Source organism: Narcine bancroftii, chromosome 11 (assembly GCF_036971445.1).
Source record: "Narcine bancroftii isolate sNarBan1 chromosome 11, sNarBan1.hap1, whole genome shotgun sequence".
NCBI classification, from domain to species: domain Eukaryota; kingdom Metazoa; phylum Chordata; class Chondrichthyes; order Torpediniformes; family Narcinidae; genus Narcine; species Narcine bancroftii.
The window spans coordinates 13703860-13722703 of record NC_091479.1 but is presented as its reverse complement, the minus strand read 5'-3'; the positions used below and the strand labels follow the sequence as shown (position 1 = coordinate 13722703).

General features: G+C 50.5%; 1 pseudogene; it reads left to right on the top strand.

The window, feature by feature from the left end:
• The first annotated feature begins 5985 nt into the window (after positions 1-5985).
• On the top strand, positions 5986-18156 carry LOC138745532 (zinc finger protein 721-like; annotated as a pseudogene).
• The last annotated feature ends 688 nt before the right edge of the window (positions 18157-18844 follow it).

Below are 18844 nucleotides of genomic sequence, written 5' to 3'. Positions count from 1 at the left end.
CTGCTCTCGGTGTGTGTGTCTATTTTCTTTCAGTAGCTCGAACACTGTGACCAATCTAAAACGAACAAAGTGAGAGGTAGAAGTTTACCCAAGACAGTGTCAAAGGGGGAGGGATGGGGAACTACCTATTGGGTATATAATGAGATGAATAATGTAGGTGAAGACAGTCCACAGCAAATACTGTATGAATGGAACTATGAAATTTTTTAAAGTTAGAAGAGAAATATAAATTTTAAAACATTTGTTTCAAAAGGTATATGAAAAATCAGAGATTGTTTTAGAGGCTTAACTTTTGTGACTTTTGGGATATCACAAAATACAATATTTGTATTTATAGATTAATAGAATATGGATTAGTATCAGGATACAAGTTTAAAGTGTACAAGAATGAAACGATGCTGATGGTTTTTTTTTAATTTTTATTTTTCACACTATAAACCATATTGACCAAGATACATACAGTCATTTTTCTTATATTACTTAGAAGGAAGATCTCTGGGTTTTTTGGTATATTGCTTTTTGTGATTTTATTTAATATCTGGTTTAGATCTTCCCAAAATTTTTCCACTTTCTCACATGTCCAAATTGCATGAATTGTTCCCGTTTCCTTCTTACAGCGAAAACATCTGTCCGATACTGTTGGGTCCCATTTATTTAACTTTTGAGGTGTGATGTATAGCCTGTGTATCCAGTTTTATTGTATCATGCGTAACCTCGTGTTTATTGTATTTCTCATAGTTCCAGAGCATAGATTCTCCCATGTTTCATTCTTTATCTTCATGTTTAGATCTTGTTCCCATTTTTGTTTAGGTTTACCGTTTGTTTCCTTGTTCTCCTTTTCTTGCAGTTTGATGTACATGTTTGTTACAAATTTTTAAATTGTCATTGTGTCTGTAATCACATATTCAAAATTGCTTCCTTCTGGTAACCTCAGACTGTTTCCCAATTTGTCCTTCAAGTAGGTTTTCAGTTGGTAGTATGCAAACATTGTATCGTGAGTTATATTATATTTATCCTTCATTTGTTCAAAGGATAATAATTTATTTCCCGAAAAACAATCTGGTTTTTCCCTTGTTTGATAAAAATCTGATAGGTATCTTAATTGTGCGGCTCTATAATAATTCTTAAAATTTGGTAGTTGTAAGCCTCCTTGTTTGTACCATTCTGTTAATTTATCTAGTGCTATCCTCTGTTTCCCCCCCTTTCCATAAAAATTTCCTTATTATTTTCTTTAACTCCTTGAAGAATTTCTCTGTTAGGTGTATTGGTAATGACTGAAATAGGTATTGTATCCTTGGGAAAATGTTCATTTTAATACAGTTTATCCTTCCTATCAGTGTTAGTGGTAAGTCTTTCCAATGCTCTAAGTTGTCTTGTAATTTTTTCATTAATGGATGGTAATTTAGTTTATATAGATGGCCGAGATTTTTATTTAGTTGTATACCTAGGTATCGCATTGCTTTTGTTTGCCATCTAAATGGCGGTTCCTTCTTAAACTTTGTGAAATCCGCATTATTCATTGGCATTGCTTCACTTTTATTTGCGTTGATCTTGTACTCCGATACTTCACCATATTCCTTCAATTTCCTATGTAATTCTTTTATTGATATTTCTGGTTCTGTTAAGTATATTATAACGTCATCTGAAAATAGACTGATTTTATATTCCTTCTCTTTTATTTTTATCCCTCTTATTTTATTTTCTGTTCTTATCAGTTCTTATCAGTTCTGCTAGTGGTTCTATAGCTAACGCGAACAGTGAGGGAGATAGTGGACATCCCTGCCTTGTTGATCTGCTCAAGTTAAATTGTTTTGATATATATCCATTTATTGTCACTTTCGCCAATGGCCCCTTATATAATGCTTTAATCCAATTAATATATTTCTCTGGTAGGCTGAATTTTTGTAGTATTTTGAATAAATAATTCCATTCTACTCTGTCAAAGGCCTTCTCTGCGTCTAAAGCAACCGCTACTGTTGGAGTTTTATTTCCTTCCACTGCATGAATTAAGTTAATACATTTACAGATATTGTCTGTTGTTTCTCTTTTTTTAATAAATCCAGTTTGGTCTAGATTTACTATTTTTGGTACATAGTGATGCTAATGGTTAATGCAAACTATACACAATGTAAAATTTAAATGGCAAAATGATGCAGTTAAATATTTGGGGATAATAGTAAGTAACAATTGAATAATTTGTATAAATTGAACTATTTATTACTATTAAAAAGATTAGAGGACATTTTTTTAAAAAATGGAAGGAATTACCAATAACGTTGATAGGGTGTGTGAATTTTGTCAAAATGAATATGTTTCCTAGAATTCACTAATTATTTCAGGTGCCTGAAATGTTTTTTAGACGATTAAATAAGAGTATGAGAGTGATTTTATGGAGTGGAAAATCAGCAAGGATAAGTATGGAAAAATTAACAAGGAAAAAAAGATCAAGGAGGTTTGAGAGTACCAAATTTTAAAAATTACTCAAAGGCAGCTCAATTGGGATTTTTGTGTTCTTGGTGTCAAAGGGGGAGGGGGAAGTACCTTTTGGGTACATAGTGAGATGAATAATATCGGTGAAGACAGTCCACAGCAAATACTGTATGAATGGACTATGAAATTTTTTAAAGGTAGAAGAGAAATACCAATTTTAAAACATTTGTTTTGAAAGGTATACAAAAAATCAGAGATTGGTTTAGAGCACACATGTCAAACTCTGGCCCACGGGCCAAATTTGGCCCGCAAGATCATTTCAAACATGTATTAGAGGAGGCCCGCTGGCCGCCGCGCCAGTATAGCATATGCACAGTAATACAACAAATCCCAGAATGCATTGGCGTCAGCCTGCTAATTGCCCCCACCTCCTCTGTTTACGTTGCAGGGTCTCACCGTGGACTCTGGATTTGGGGCCTAGCCGGTGTCACGGGAAGCCAAGGTCGCTTCCCAGCACCCGGAACCGGAGGCCTCGGGCCTGACCTCCCCATGACCATTGCCCACTCCCCTCCCTGCCACAGGCCGATCCGCGACTCACGGTGACGGGGCCGCTGATCCGCCGAGATGCCGCCCTGCAGCGAGAGTCGATGCACCCGCACTGTCGTTGTCCAACCCGATCGCCCGCAAACCCCGCCCTCCCGCACACAGGCCGGAGTAAGGATTATGAACTTTAATCTCAGGATAAAACGATCTTCCAATAGTTTCATGTCGCAGTGATAAATATATTCCTGGTTAACACCTGGATACAAGCTCATTAGGCATAAAACTTGAAAAGTGTGTCAATCAAAGGATATCTGTACCAATGGAAAAAGGGCATGGCAAATAACCCTGCTAGAGTTCATGCCCACAATCAGTCACCCATTTGATTGTTTCAGGAATCATGTTATTCTCCCACATTCTCAATAGCCCTCAGATTTTACTATTCCACAGCACACTAGCAACATTTGACAAATCCTCTAGAGAAATATTATTTATTGAATATTTTATTTCTCATTTGTTAATGCTTCTGGAAAGAGTTTATCCAAAACTATTATTAAACATTTATTTTAAAAAGAAAAAGTTTAACATTACAAATGTTGAAAGAAGAGAAAACATGCAGATGTTGTTGAAAATTTTCAATAAATATTTAGTTCGGCCCTCGACTTAGTCCAAGTTTTTAATTTTGGCCCTCCGTGAATTTGAGTTTGACACCCCTGGTTTAGAGTCTTAATTTTCGTGACTTTTGATCAATTAAAGGAGAAATATGAGATCACAAAATTCAACATTTGTATATTATCAATTAAGATCATATTTGGAGAGGAAAATAGAAACAGATTTGAGACTTTCTGAGCAGAGTCAATTTGAATATGTTATAACAGATACCTTTCTTATTTGAAGGTTTCTAAGCACTATGTATAATTAATGACAAGAAAACAAATCTGTACAAAACTAAACTGAAGTGGGAACAGGAGCATTTTCTGCACCGAATGCTGGATGTTACCTGACTCGCAAGGCTCCTCTTGCACTTCATGTATTGCTCCAGTTTTCCAACATCTGCAGGAGGCGGGGCAATAGAGCGGGGCAATCGCTGTTCGTTGACTTCTTGCGGGAAAACCATCTCAAGTGTTTCTGATGTGGCCCAAAATTATTTTCATTTTCTCGGGCTCCAAGAATCCTGCATTAACCTCTGCTAATTACTTAATGTCCACGCTTCCCTTCATCTGTTTTCCATCCTTTCGTTTGCATGCATTTCCTCGCACCTTTTCCCTGGTTCTTGCATCGCGGTTTCTCACCGCCCTGCACTGTCGAATCTTTCCATCCTTGTCAACTCAGCCAATTGGCCTGAGATACTCAAAGTTCCCCTCCCTCCCCCACCACACCCCACGTCTCTCCCTCCAGCCCCTTCTCTCTCCACCCCCGTCTCTCCCTCCAGTCCCTCTCTTCCCCCTGTCTCCCTCCACCCCATTTTCACTCCCCCCGGTCTCCCCTCCAGCCCCTTCTCTCTCCCCCTCCATATATCTCTTCCTCCAGCCACTTCTCTCTTTCCTCCTCCCCCCCCCCCCCCCGTCTCTCCTTCCCCAGCCCCTTCTCTCTCCCTCAAGCGCCTTCTCACTCCCCAAGTCTCTCCCCCCACCCATTCCCTCCCTCCGGCTCCTTCTCTTCCCCCCCCCATGCCCTTCATTTCATATCCCCCCCCCCCATCTCTCCCCCCTCCCCCTCTCTGACCCCCCCCCCCTTCCCCCCGGACCACTCCGGCTCGGGACTCTCCCTCTCCGCTCGCTGCCGCCGCCCACGAGGTCTCTTTGGCCCCGCGGCGCCGTTTTGTCGGGAGATTGGGACGTCGGAGCTTGACCGCGCCGGGTGGGGAGTGGGGTCCGGCCGCGAGCGATGGCGAGGCCTGTTACCCAGACGTCTCCTCGGCCCAGACCGGGCCCCGTCCCCGGGCAAGCCGGGAGTGCGCAGGTGCGCGCGGAGTGACGTCACGCGCCGGGCAGCCGCACCAGGGCTCCAGGCCTTGCTGCCCGGGCGGGAGGAGAGCGGAGCAGCGGGGCCCGGGGTTGCTCACGGCCGGCTGGAGGACGCTTCCCCCCGGCACCCGGCCTCGGCCTTGATTGAACCCGCTGTCCGGGAGCCGGCATCGGGCTGCGCACGCCCCGGGACAGGACTGCATTGATCTATCCCCTGGCCCCCCCTCTGGTGTCCCCCAACTCTGGCACCCCCCCCCTCTGGCCCCCCCCCCTCTGGTCCCCCCCCCCTCTGGTCCCCCCCCCTCTGGTGTCCCCCCCACCCTCTGGTGTCCCCCCCCACCCTCTGGTGTCCCCCCCACCCTCTGGTGTCCCCCCCCTCTGGTGTCCCCCCCCCTCTGGTGTCCCCCCCTCTGGTGTCCCCCCCCCTCTGGTGTCCCCCCCCTCTGGTGTCCCCCCCCTCTGGTCCCCCCCCCCTCTGGTGTCCCCCCCCCTCTGGTGTCCCCCCCCCTCTGGTGTCCCCCCCCCCTCTGGTGTCCCCCCCCCTCTGGTGTCCCCCCCCTCTGGTGTTCCCCCCCCCTCTGGTCCCCCCCCTCTAGTGTCCCCCCCCTCTAGTGCCTCCCCCCCTCTGGTCCCCCCCCCACCCTCTGGTCCCCCCCCCCTCTGGTGTCCCCCCCCTCTGGTCCCCCCCCCCTCTGGTCCCCCCCCCCTCTGGTCCCCCCCCCTCTGGTCCCCCCCACCCTCTGGTCCCCCCCCCACCCTCTGGTCCCCCCCCTCTGGTCCCCCCCCACCCTCTGGCATCCCCCCCCACCCTCTGGTGTCCCCCCCCCCTCTGGTGTCCCCCCCCTCTGGTGTTCCCCCCCCCTCTGGTCCCCCCCCTCTAGTGTCCCCCCCCCTCTAGTGCCCCCCCCCCTCTGGTCCCCCCCCACCCTCTGGTCCCCCCCCCCCTCTGGTGTCCCCCCCCTCTGGTCCCCCACCCTCTGGTCCCCCCCCACCCTCTGGTCCCCCCCCACCCTCTGGTCCCCCCCCCTCTGGTCCCCCCCCCTCTGGTCCCCCCCCTCTGGTCCCCCCCTCTGGTCCCCATGAACCCGTTTCAGTGCTCCGCCTGCGGGAAGAACTTCAAAGGGTCCAGTGACTTAACGAGGCACCAGAGGGTCCACACTGGGGAGAGACCCTTCACCTGCCCTGAGTGCGGCAAGGGCTTCACCCAGAACTCCAATTTGAGGTCCCACCAGAGGGTCCACACTGGGAAGAGACCCTTCACCTGCCCCGAGTGCAAGAAGATTTTCGCCACATTGTCAAGCCTTGAGAAACACCAGTGGGTCCACACGGGGGAGAGACCCTTCACCTGCCCTGAGTGCGGCAAGGGCTTCACCCAGATCTCCAATTTGAGGACACACAAGAGGATCCACACCGGGGAGAGACCCTTCACCTGCCCTGAGTGCGGCAAGGGCTTCACTCAGATCTCCAATTTGAGGAGCCACCACTGGGTCCACACCGGGGAGAGACCCTTCACCTGCCCTGAGTGTGGCAAGGGCTTCACTGAGTTGTCCCAACTGCGGACACATCAACGCGTCCACTCCGGGGAGAGGCCTTTCTCCTGCCCTGAGTGCGGCAAGGGCTTCACCCAGATCTCCAATTTGAGGACGCACCAGAGGGTCCACACTGGGGAGAGACCGTTCACCTGCTCCGAGTGCGAGAAGGCTTTCACCACTTTGTCAAGCCTTGAGCAACACCAGAGGCTCCACACAGGGGAGAGACCCTTCACCTGCCCTGAGTGCGGCAAGGGCTTCACCCGGATCTCCAATTTGAGGAGCCACCAGAGGGGCCACACTGGGGAGCGACCCTTCACCTGCCCAGAGTGTGGGAAGGCCTTCACCACTTTGTCAAACCTTGAAAAACACCGGAGGGTCCAGACGGGGGAGAGACCCTTCACCTGCCCTGAGTGCGGCAAGGGCTTCACAGATTCATCCAACTTGCTGAGACACCAGCGGGTGCACACTGGGGAAAAGCCATTCATCTGCCCCAAGTGTGGAAAGGGCTTCACGCAGACCTCTAGCCTATGGATGCACCAGCGGGTCCACACCCAGGAATAGCCATTTACCTGCCCTGAGTGCGGCAAGGGCTTCACACAGAACTCCAATTTGAGGACCCACTAGCGGGTCCACACCGGGGAGAGACCCTTCACATGCTCCGAGAGCAAGAAGACCTTCACCCAGATCTCCAATTTGAGGATCCACCAGAGGGTGCACACTGGGGAAAAGCCATTCACCTGCCCCAAGCACTAAGAAGGACTTCACCAAGTTGTCCCAACTGCGGACACATCAACGCGTCTACTCCGGGGAGAGGCCCTATTCCTGCCCCGATGCGACAAGGACTTCACCCAGATCTCCAGTTTGAGGAGGCATTTGCGGGTCCACACCGGGGAGAGACCCTTCTGCCCTGAGTGCAAGAAGGCCTTCACCACGTTGTCAAGCCTTGAGAAACACCAGCGGATCTGCACTGGGGAGAAGCCTTTTACTTGTCCTGAGTGCGACAAGGGTTTCACTGAGTCATCCCACCTGCGGACTTACCAGCGGGTCCAGTCCGAGGTGAAGTCCTTCACCTGTACTGAGTGCGGCAAGTGCTTCACTCAGACCTCCAGCCTGATGAACTACCAGCGAGTCCACACCGGGGAGAGGCCGTTTGTCTGCCCTTAGAGTGGGAAGGGGTTCACCCAGTGTTCCCACCTGCTGACCCACCAGCGGCTCCACACCAGGGAAAAGCCATTCACCTGCCCTGAATGTGGGAGGGGTTCAACCAGACATCCCACCTGCTGACCCACCAGCGGCTCCACACCAGGGAAAAGCCATTCACCTGCCCTGAATGTGGGAAGGGGTTCACCCAGACATCCCACCTGCTGACCCAGTAGCGTGTCCACACTGGGGAGAGACTCATCACTTGCCCCGAATGCAGCAAGAGCTTCACCAAGGCCTCCCACTTGCAGGATCAGAGGGGGCACACTGGCGAGAGGCCCTTTACCTGCCCTGAGTGCGGAAAGGGCTTCACACACTCCTCCAGCCTGAGGAACCACCAGCGGGTCCACACCGGTGAAAGGCCTTTCACCTGCTTCAGCTGCAGCAAGAGCTTCACCCAATCATCTGGCCTGTTGAAGCACCAGCAGGTCCACAAGTGAGTGGGACTCTGTTGCTAATCTGACCCCACACCCTGTTATTCCAGCCAGGGATGGGCCATGACCATCACCCCATCCCCATCTAGCTAATCTTAACAGCCCTGTCACCATCCTGCAGCTTAATATACTTGGCACATGCCAAATTAATGACCTGGACCTTGACTCTCCAAGTGTGTTGTCTGTTGAATAGTGAGGGCTGTACTTGTCCTTTACATAGTATTATCTGAATGTTCTTTCTCCTGTTGAAGGACAGACCGTGCAGAAGCAGGTCATTTGGCCCATCTATTCAGTGCTGAATTGTTATTCTGCCCAGTCCCATGAACTGTTTGTCAACTGATAGCTTCTCCCTTCTCTCCCTATTCTGGTGATGGAGGGGGCTGGGGGAAGGTGGTATTAGGGGGTTTGGCCATTTTGAGAGCAATACTTGTGGGGTAGGAGGGAGGGGTAAGAGTCTGGATGCCTTTGCCATGTGGGAATGGGTGTTTCCTAAACTGTCATTTGTAAACTCCAAGCAAATGAGTGTTCTCCAAACCAAGGGGTATGGGGCGCACGTCGGCATTCACGTTGGGTCATGGATGAGCCTCAATGGGTGTAATGGAAGATTTAAACTGTGTCTTTTACTTCTGATGCTGCAAGGCTGAGAACCAAACACGTCTGGTTTACACTATTTGGTCCAGGATGCATATTTAGTCGACACATCTAATTTACACCATGAGGCCCAGTGCAGTTTTCTTTTGTTGGTCACTAACTGACAGGAGACTTTGAAGATAATTAAACCATTTGTTCAAAGAGATAAGATCTGAAGTAAACAACTTTTGGGTTATATAAGCCATGGTCCCACTGCTGAATGGAGAGACTCTCCAAGAGGTGGCAACATCTCTCAGCAAGAAGAGTCCAGCTAACGTCCCGGTCGAGGGAGGTAGAGAAGCTGCTACCGGCGCCCCGACAACCTACTACAAGTGTGCAGTCGTTGCCTCGCTTCGGCAGTTGGGACCAGTCCAGGCATTGATAAGTATAATTGGGAAGGGCTTGCATATTGTAGTGTGAATTCAGCTTTAGATTTAGTAATAAAGACTTGTATAAACTGAACTGCTCTCGGTGTGTGTGTCTATTTTCTTTCAGTCGCTCGAACACTGTGATCAATCTAAAATGAACAAAGTGAGAGGTACAAGTTTACCCAAGACAGTGTCAAAAGGGGAGGGGGGGGGGGAGTACCTATTGAGTACATAATGAAATGAATTTTCTTTGGCTTGGCTTCGCGGACGAAGATTTATGGAGGGGGTAAAAGTCCACGTCAGCTGCAGGCTCGTTTGTGGCTGACAAGTCCAATGCGGGACAGGCAGACACGGCTGCAGGGGAAAAATGGTGGGTTGGGGTTGGGTGTTGGGTTTTTCCTCCTTTGCCTTTTGTCAGTGAGGTGGGCTCTGCGGTCTTCTTCAAAGGAGGTTGTTGCCCGCCAAACTGTGAGGCGCCAAGATGCACGGTTTGAGGCGATATCAGCCCACTGGCGGTGGTCAATGTGGCAGGCACCAAGAGATTTCTTTAGGCAGTCCTTGTACCTTTTCTTTGGTGCACCTCTGTCACGGTGGCCAGTGGAGAGCTCGCCATATAACACGATCTTGGGAAGGCGATGGTCCTCCATTCTGGAGACGTGACCCACCCAGCGCAGCTGGATCTTCAGCAGCGTGGACTCGATGCTGTCGACCTCTGCCATCTCGAGTACTTCGACGTTAGGGATGAAAGCGCTCCAATGGATGTTGAGGATGGAGCGGAGACAACGCTGGTGGAAGCGTTCTAGGAGCCGTAGGTGATGCCGGTAGAGGACCCTTGATTCGGAGCCGAACAGGAGTGTGGGTATGACAACGGCTCTGTATACGCTTATCTTTGTGAGGTTTTTCAGTTGGTTGTTTTTCCAGACTCTTTTGTGCAGTCTTCCAAAGGCGCTATTTGCCATGGCGAGTCTGTTGTCTATCTCATTGTTGATCCTTGCATCTGATGAAATGGTGCAGCCGAGATAGGTAAACTGGTTGACCGTTTTGAGTTTTGTGTGCCCGATGGAGATGTGGGGGGGGGCTGGTAGTCATGGTGGGGAGCTGGCTGATGGAGGACCTCAGTTTTCTTCAGGCTGACTTCCAGGCCAAACACTTTGGCAGTTTCCGCAAAGCAGGACGTCAAGCGCTGAAGAGCTGGCTCTGAATGGGCAACTAAAGCGGCATCGTCTGCAAAGAGTAGTTCACGGACAAGTTTCTCTTGTGTCTTGGTGTGAGCTTGCAGGCGCCTCAGATTGAAGGGACTGCCATCCGTGCAGTACCGGATGTAAACAGCGTCTACATTGTTGGGGTCTTTCATGCCTTGGTTCAGCATCATGCTGAAGAAGATTGAAAAGAGGGTTGGTGCGAGGACACAGCCTTTCTTAACGCCATTGTTAATGGAGAAGGGTTCAGAGAGCTCATTGCTGTATCTGACCCGACCTTGTTGATTTTCGTGCAGTTGGATAATCATGTTGAGGTACTTTGGGGGACATCCGATGCGCTCTAGTATTTGCCAAAGCCCTTTCCTGCTCATGGTGTCGAAGGCTTTGGTGAGGTCAGCAAAGGTGATGTAGAGTCCTTTGTTTTGTTCTCTGCACTTTTCTTGGAGTTGTCTGAGGGCAAAGACCATGTCAGTAGTTCCTCTGTTTGCGCGAAAGCCGCACTGTGATTCTGGGAGAATATTCTCGGCGACACTAGGTATTATTCTATTAAGTAGAATCCTAGCGAAGATTTTGCCTGCAATGGAGAGCAGCGTGATTCCCCTGTAGTTTGAGCAGTCTGATTTCTCACCTTTGTTTTTGTACAGGGTGATGATGGTGGCATCACGAAGGTCCTGAGGTAGTTTTCCTTGGTCCCAACAAAGCTTGAAAAACTCATGCAGTTTGGCATGCAGAGTTTTGCTGCCAGCCTTCCAGACCTCTGGGGGGATTCCATCCATACCTGCTGCTTTGCCACTTTTCAGTTGTTCGATTGCCTTATATGTCTCATGAATAATGAATAATGAAATGAATAACGTTAGGTTAAGAGGAGGGGCAAAAGGTTTGAGAGAGCCGTGGTTTTCAAGGAATATTGGAAACTTGGTTCAAAGAAAAAGGGAGGCATACATTAGATATAAGAAGCATGGAGTTAAGGAGATGTTTGAAAGATACATTGAATGTAAGAGGAATCTTAAGAGAGGAATTAGGAAAGTTAAAAGAAGGTACGAGAAAACTATGGCAAGCAGGGTGAAAACTAATCCAAAAGAGTTCTACAAATATGTTAATGGTAAGAGGAAAGCTAGAGACAAAATTGGTCCCTTAGAAAATCAGAGCGGAAAACTGTGTGTGGAGCCTAGAGAAATGGGGGAGATATTGAACAGTTTCTTATCTTCAGTATTCACTAAGGAGAAGGATATTGGGAGATGTGAGATAAAAAAAAGCAAATTGGGTAAATATGGGCAATATAGAGATTACAAAAGGTGTAGTTTTAAGGCTTTTGAAGAATATAAAGGTGGATAAGTCTCCGGGACCAGACGGGATCTTCCCCAGGACATTGAGAGAAGTGAAGGAGGAAATAGCAGAGGCTCTGGCGGTAATTTTCCAAATGTCATTAGATATGGGGATAGTGCCGGAGGATTGGTGCATTGCGCATGTGGTTCCGTTATTTAAAAAGGGTTCAAGGAGGAAGCCTGGCAACTATCGGCCTGTAAGTTTGACGTCTGTGGTAGGTAAATTAATGGAGAAAATTCTTAGAGATAGTACTTATAAACATCTGGATAGACAGGGTCTGATCAGGAGCACTCAACATGGATTTGTGGGAGGAAGGTCATGTTTGACCAATCTGATTGAATTTTTTGAAGAGGTGACTAGGAATGTGGATGAGGGTAGCGCAGAGAATGTTGTCTATATGGACTTCAATAAGGTACCACATGGATGGTTAGTTAGGAAGGTGCAGTCTTTAGGTATAAATTTTAAGATAGTCAAATGGATTGAACATTGGCTGAAAGGGAGAGGCCAGAGAGTGGTAGTGGATAATTGTCTGTCAGGTTGGAGGCCGGTGACCAGTGGTGTGCCTCAAGGATCTGTATTGGGCCCATTGTTGTTCGTTATATACATTAATAATCTAGATGATGGGGTGGTGAATTGGATTAGTAAATATGCAGACGATACTAAGATAGGTGGAATAGTGGATAATGAAGAAGGTTTTCAAGGATTGCAGAGGGATTTGGTGCAATTGGTACGGCCTAATTTGGAGTTCTGTGTGCAGTTCTGGTCGCCTAATTATAGGAAGGATATAAACAGAGTGGAGAGAGTGCAGAGAAGGTTTACCAGAATGTTACCTGGGTTTAAGCATCTAGAGTATAGGGAGAGATTGGACAGATTAGGTCTTTATTCTTTGGAGCGTAGAAGGTTGAGAGGGGATTTGATAGAAGTATTTAAGATTATGAAAGGGATAGACAGAGTGGATGTGGATAGACTATTTCCGTTAAGAGGAGGAAAGTTTAAAACAAGAGGACATGAGTTAAGAATTAAGGGGCAGAGGTTTAGAGGTAACATGAGGGGGAACTTCTTTACTCAGAGAGTGGTAGCCGTGTGGAATGATCTTCCGGGAGAAATAGTGGCGGCGGAGTCAATTGTATGATTTAAGAAAAGGTTGGACAGGTATATGGATGAGAAGAAGATGGAGGGTTATGGGCATTGTGCAGGGAGGTCGGACTAGAAAGGGGTGTTTGGTTCGGTGCGGACTAGAAGGGCCTAATGGCCTGTTTCCGTGCTGTAATTGTTATGTTATGTTATATGTTATGTTAGGTGAAGACAGACCACAGCAAATAATGTATGAATGGAACTATGAAATTTTTTAAAGGTAGAAGAGAAATATCAATTTTAAAACATTTGTTTCAAAAGGTATACGAAAAATCAGAGATTGTTTTAGAGGCTTAATTGTGACTTTTGGGATATCACAAAATACAATATTTATATTTATAGATTAATAGAATATATGGATTAGTATCAGGATACAAGTTTAATGATACAAGAATGAAACGATGCTGATGGTTAATGCAAACTATACACAATGTAAAATTTAAATGGCAAAATGATGCAGTTAAATATTTGGGGATAATAGTAAGTAAATAATTGAATAATTTGTATAAATTGAATTATTTATCACTATTAAAAAGATTAGAGGATTTATTTAAAAATGGAAAGAATTATCAATAACGTTGATAAGGTGTGTGAATTGTGTCAAAATGAACATGTTTCCTAGAATTCACTAATTATTTCAGGAGCCTGAAATGTTTTTTAGACGATTAAATAAGAGTATGAGAGTAATTTTATGGAGTGGAAAATCAGCCAAGACAATGTCAAGGGGGGGGGAAGTACCTATTGGGTATATAATGAGATGAATAATGTAGGTGAAGACAGTCCACAGCAAATACTGTATGAATGGACTATGAAATTTTTTAAAGGTAGAAGAGAAATATCAATTTTAAAACATTTGTTTCAAAAGGTATATGAAAAATCAGAGATTGCTTTAGAGGCTTAATTTTCGTGACTTTAGGGATATCACAAAATTCAACATTTGTATATTATCAATTAAGATCATATTTGGAGAGGAAAATAGAAACAGATTTGAGACTTTCTGAGCAGAGTCAATTTGAATATGTTATAACAGATACCTTTCTTATTTGAAGGTTTCTAAGCACTATGTATAATTAATGACAAGAAAACAAATCTGTACAAAACTAAACTGAAGTGGGAACAGGAGCATTTTCTGCACCGAATGCTGGATGTTACCTGACTCGCAAGGCTCCTCTTGCACTTCATGTATTGCTCCAGTTTTCCAACATCTGCAGGAGGCGGGGCAATAGAGCGGGGCAATCGCTGTTCGTTGACTTCTTGCGGGAAAACCATCTCAAGTGTTTCTGATGTGGCCCAAAATTATTTTCATTTTCTCGGGCTCCAAGAATCCTGCATTAACCTCTGCTAATTACTTAATGTCCACGCTTCCCTTCATCTGTTTTCCATCCTTTCGTTTGCATGCATTTCCTCGCACCTTTTCCCTGGTTCTTGCATCGCGGTTTCTCACCGCCCTGCACTGTCGAATCTTTCCATCCTTGTCAACTCAGCCAATTGGCCTGAGATACTCAAAGTTCCCCTCCCTCCCCCACCACACCCCCACGTCTCTCCCTCCAGCCCCTTCTCTCCACCCCCGTCTCTCCCTCCAGTCCCTCTCTTCCCCCTGTCTCCTCCACCCCATTTTCACTCCCCCCGGTCTCCCCTCCAGCCCCTTCTCTCTCCCCCCTCCATATATCTCTTCCTCCAGCCACTTCTCTCTTTCCTCCCTCCCCCCCCCCCCCGTCTCTCCTTCCCCAGCCCCTTCTCTCTCCCTCAAGCGCCTTCTCACTCCCCAAGTCTCTCCCCCCCACCCATTCCCTCCCCTCCGGCTCCTTCTCTTCCCCCCCCCCATGCCCTTCATTTCATATCCCCCCCCCCCCATCTCTCCCCCTCCCCCTCTCTGACCCCCCCCCCTTCCCCCCGGACCACTCCGGCTCGGGACTCTCCCTCTCCGCTCGCTGCCGCCGCCCACGAGGTCTCTTTGGCCCCGCGCGCGCCGTTTTGTCGGGAGATTGGGACGTCGGAGCTTGACCGCGCCGGGTGGGGAGTGGGGTCCGGCCGCGAGCGATGGCGAGGCCTGTTACCCAGACGTCTCCTCGGCCCAGACCGGGCCCCGTCCCGGGCAAGCCGGGAGTGCGCAGGTGCGCGCGGAGTGACGTCACGCGCCGGGCAGCCGCACCAGGGCTCCAGGCCTTGCTGCCCGGGCGGGAGGAGAGCGGAGCAGCGGGGCCCGGGGTTGCTCACGGCCGGCTGGAGGACGCTTCCCCCCGGCACCCGGCCTCGGCCTTGATTGAACCCGCTTGTCCGGGAGCCGGCATCGGGCTGCGCACGCCCCGGGACAGGACTGCATTGATCTATCCCCTGGCCCCCCCCCTCTGGTGTCCCCCCCCTCTGGCTCCCCCCTCTGGTTCCCCCCCCTCTGGTCCACCCCGCCTCTGGTGTTCCCCCCCCCTCTGGGTGTCCCCCCCCTCTGGCGTCCCCCCCACCCTCTGGCGTCCCCCCCACCCTCTGGCGTCCCCCCCACCCTCTGGTGTCCCCCCCCACCCTCTGGTGTCCCCCCCACCCTCTGGTGTCCCCCCCCCTCTGGTGTCCCCCCCCCACCCTCTGGTGTCCCCCCCCCCACCCTCTGGTGTCCCCCCACCCTCTGGTCCCCCCCCCTCTGGTCCCCCCCCACCCTCTGGTCCCCCCCCACCCTCTGGTCCCCCCCCTCTGGTCCCCCCCCCTCTGGTCCCCCCCCACCCTCTGGTCCCCCCCCCCCTCTGGTGTTCCCCCCCCTCTGGTGTCCCCCCCCCCCCACCCTCTGGTGTCCCCCCCCTCTGGTCCCCCCCCTCTGGTGTCCCCTCCCCTCTGGCCCCCCCCTCTGGTTCCCCACCCTCTGGTGTCCCCCCCCTCTGGTTCCCCCCCTCTGGTGTCCCCCCCCCTCTGGTGTCCCCCCACCCTCTGGTGTCACCCCCCCTCTGGTGTCCCCCCCCTCTGGTGTTTCCCCCCCCCTCTGGTCCCCCCCCTCTGGTCCCCATGAACCCGTTTCAGTGCTCCGCCTGCGGAAGAACTTCAAAGGGTCCAGTGACTTAACGAGGCACCAGAGGGTCCACACGGGGGAGAGACCCTTCACCTGCCCTGAGTGCGGCAAGGGCTTCACCCAGATCTCCAATTTGAGGACCCACCAGAGGGTCCACACGGGGGAGAGACCCTTCACCTGCTCCGAGTGCGAGAAGGCTTTCACCCAGATCTGCAGTTTAAGGACCCACCAGCGGGTCCACACGGGGGAGAGACCCTTCACCTGCCCGAGTGCGGGAAGGCTTCACCCAGATCTCCAATTTGAGGAACCACCAGAGGGTCCAGCGGGGGAGAGACCCTTCTCCTGCCCTGAGTGCGGCAAGGGCTTCACCCAGATCTCCAATTTGAGGACCCACCAGAGGGTCCACACCGGGGAGAGACCCTACAGCTGCCCCGAGTGTGGGAAGGCAGTCACCACTTTGTCAAGCCTTGAGAAACACCAGCGGGTCCACACTGGGGAGAGACCCTTCACCTGCCCTGATTGCGGCATGGGCTTCACTCAGACCTCCAGTCTGAGGACCCACCAGTGGGTCCACACTGGGGAGTGGCCCTTCACCTGCCCTGAGTGCGGCAAGGGCTTCACCCAGAACTCCAATTTGAGAACCCACCAGCGGGTCCACACTGGGGAGAGACCCTTCACCTGCTCCGAGTGCAAGAAGGCCTTCACCCAGATCTCCAATTTGAGGACCCACCAGAGGGTCCACGCGGGGGAGAGAGACCCTTCACCTGCCCCTGAGTGCGGCAAGGGCTTCACCCAGATCTCCAATTTGAGGAGCCACCAGCGGGTCCACACCGGGGAGAGACCGTTCACCTGCCCCAGGTGCAAGAAGGACTTCACCGTGTTGTCCCAATTGCGGACGCATCAATGGGTCCACTCCAGGGAGAGGCCCTTCTCCTGCCCCGAGTGCGGCAAGGGCTTCACCCAGATCTCCAATTTGAGGATGCACCAGCGGGTCCACACTGGGGAGAGACCCTTCACCTGCTCTGAGTGCAAGAAGGCCTTGCACCACGTTGTCAAGCCTTGAGAAACACCGGGCGGATCACTCTGGGGAGAAGCCTTTTACTTGCCCACAGTGCGGCAAGAGCTTCACTGAGTCATCCCACCTGCGGAAACACCAGCGTGTCCACAGTGGGAAAAGCCATTCACCTGTCCTGAGTGTGGCAAGGGCTTCACCGATTCATCCTCCTTGCTGAGACACCAGCGGGTCCACTCTGGGGAGAGGCCGTTCACCTGCACCAAGTGTGGAAAAAAGTTTGCGTATTTGTCCATCCTGAAGACTCACTCCAGTGGATCCATACCAGGAAGAGGCCCTTCACCTGCTCCGAGTGTGGGAGGGCTTCACCCAGATCTCCAATCTGAGGACCCACCAGCGGTTCCACACTGGGGAGAAGCCATACAGCTGTCATGAGTGCAAGAAGTCCTTCACCACATGGGCAAGCCTTGAAAAACATCAGCGGGTCCACACTGGGGAGAAGCCCTTCACATGTCCTGAGTGCTGCAAGGTATTCACCCAAACCTCTGACCTTTTGAACCACCAGCGGGTGCACACTGGGGAAAAGTCGTTCATCTGCCCCAAGTGCGGAAAGGGCTTCACCCAGACCTCTAACCTGTGGATGCACCAGCGGGTCCACACCCAGGAAAAGCCGTTTACCTGCCTCGAGTGCGGCAAGGGCTTCACCCAGAGCTCCAACCTGCTGACCCACCAGAGGGTCCACACCGGGGAGAGACCCTTCACTTGCCCCGAATGCGGCAAGGGCTTCACCAAGGCCTCCCACTTGCAGGATCACTGGCATATTCACACTGGCGAGAGGCCCCTTTACCTGCTCTGAGTGTGGTAAGAGCTTTACCCACTCCACAGCCTGAGGAACCACCAGCGGGTCCACACCGGTGAGAGGCTTTTCACCTGCTTCAGCTGCAGTAAGTGCTTCACCCAATCATCTGGCCTGTTGAAGCACCAGCAGGTCCACAAGTGAGTGGGACTCTGTGGCTCATCTGACCCCACACGCTGTTATTCTAGCCAGGGACGGGCCGTAACCATCCTCCCATCCCCATCTAGCTAATCTTAACAGCCCTGTCACCATTCTGCAGCTTAATATACTTGGCACATGCCTAATTAATGACCTGGACCTTGCCTCTCCAGTGTGTTGTCTGTTGAATAGTGAGGGCTGTACTTGTCCTTTACATAGGATTATCTGAATGTTCTCTCTACTGTTGAAGCACAGAACAGTGCAGAAGCAGGTCATTTGGCCCATCTATTCAGTGCTGAATTGTTATTCTGCCCAGTCCCATGAACTGTTTGTCAACTGATAGCTTCTCCCTTCTCTCCCTATTCTGGTGATGGAGGGGGCTGGGGGAAGGTGGTATTAGGGAGTTTGGTCATTTGAGTGCAATACTTGGGGGGTGGGTGGGTGGGAGGGGTAAGAGTCTGGATGCCTTTGCCATGTGGGAATGGGTGTTTCCTAAACTGTCATTTGTAAACTCCAAGAAAATGAGTGTTCTCCAAACCAAGGGGTATAGGGCGCAAGTTGACCTTCACGTGGTCATGGATCAGCCTCAATGGGTCATGAAGTTGTGCAGCACAGAAAACAGGCCCGTTGGCCCAGCTTGTTCGTGCTGGCCCCATTTGGCCCACATCCCTGTTACACCCTTCCGATCCATGTTCCTGAATCTATGTCTTCTAATTTCACCTGCCTCCACTACTTCCTCTGGCAGCTCATTCCACATGCGCACCATGTAAATTTAAATAGGGGAGTCTGCAGTCACTGGACTGCAGTGCAATCCTGGAGATACTGACGTTTCATTGAGGTGTGAGCAAAGAGCAGGCAGAGTCGGGGGAGAGGATGGAGGAGCCATCTATGACCTCTTGCATTCCATCTATGACAGGCAGAGTCGTAGATGGATACAGGTGGGCAGGAAGAATTAAAAAGCTGAGTCACGATTGGGGGTCGCTCTGATTGGGAAGAGGTGCGGGGACATGGAGAAAAGGAGATGAGGAATAGGTCCGGTTCATGGCCTCATTTACTGCCATATAGCAACTACAAGCAAATGGGAGG